Genomic DNA, 1386 nt, shown 5'->3' with positions numbered 1-1386 from the left:
AAAACTGAAGAGTCTAGAAGAAGAATGGGAAAGAGAAGGCTGCTCTGTGATGACAGATGCATGGACTGACATGAAAAGGAGAAGCATAATGAATTTGTGTGTCAATTCAAGAGGAGGTACATACTTTCTTTCTTCAAAAGACACTTCCTACTTGCACAATCTTTTCAGCTCCTATATCTTCAATGCACTTGTCGATGTAGTTGAAGATATACTAACCTGTGTGACCGACAAAGCTACCAACAATGTAGCAGCTGAAATGTTGCTTAAAGAGATGAGACCAAGTATATTTTGGATAAGATGTGTTGCTCACACACTGGACTTAATGCTTGAGGGAGTTTCTAAGTTGCAACATTTTGCTAAAGTCATAGATCAAGCAAATGCTGTCACCATCATTGTATATGCTCATTATAAAACATTATCAATGATGAGATAATTTATAAAGAAGAGAGACATTGCCAAACCAGGAGCAACAAGTTTTGCAACTTGTTTCTTGAAACTACATAGCTTGTATGACAAGAAGGCTCAACTAAAGGCTATGTTTACCAGCGATGAGAGGCATGAAAGCACACATTCAAAATCTGTGAAGGCAAAAAATGTGTTTGATATTGTTATGAGCTTTGGATTTTGGAATTCTGTGATGGTTGTTTTAAAAATCTTCAGCCCTTTGGTGAAGGTTTAATGTTGGCAGATGGAGAGAATTAAGATCCTTCTATTGGGTTTATTTTTGGTGAGATTCTAAAAGCTAAGAAGTCTATCAAGGAAGTTGCTGATCATTTGTAGAAGAATTACCAACCTGTGTTTCAGATTATTGATGAGAAAACAAAAGGTAAGTTAGATTCTCCGATACATATCCATGCATACTTCTTCAATCTGTTTTACTTCTACAAGGACCCCAATGTCCAATATGATTGGATATCATAGAAGGATTCATTAGTTGTGTAGAGATTTTTTTATCATGATCAGATTGAGAAACAAGATAAAGTCGTGAATCATGAAATTAGTCCTTATAAGAACAAAGTTGGATTGCTCGGCAGAAGTTTAGCACATAAAGGACGTGAACAGAAAGATGACAAGTTTGATCAAGGTCTGTCTTTGTATTTTGCTTATTTTTATTGATCATTAAGTTTTCTTACTTCTTTAATAACGTCAGTTATTTAATCTTAGGGAATTGGTGGTCGACCTATGGATGTGGTGCACCAATTTGCACTGATCTCATATTGTACATCCACACTAAGAAAAGGAATAGACTAGATGTTAACCGGTTAAATAATCTAGTGTCTGTCCAATTTAATGCTAGACTGTTTAATAAACGAAAAAAAAAAAATCAGAGAACCAAAAGCTGATGTGATACTTGAAGATGGCAATGAAAATATATTTGAAGATTGG

Source organism: Eutrema salsugineum, unplaced genomic scaffold (genome assembly GCF_000478725.1).
Source record: "Eutrema salsugineum unplaced genomic scaffold, Eutsalg1_0 scaffold_12, whole genome shotgun sequence".
NCBI classification, from domain to species: Eukaryota; Viridiplantae; Streptophyta; class Magnoliopsida; order Brassicales; family Brassicaceae; genus Eutrema; species Eutrema salsugineum.
Note: the sequence above shows the minus strand (reverse complement) of the source record.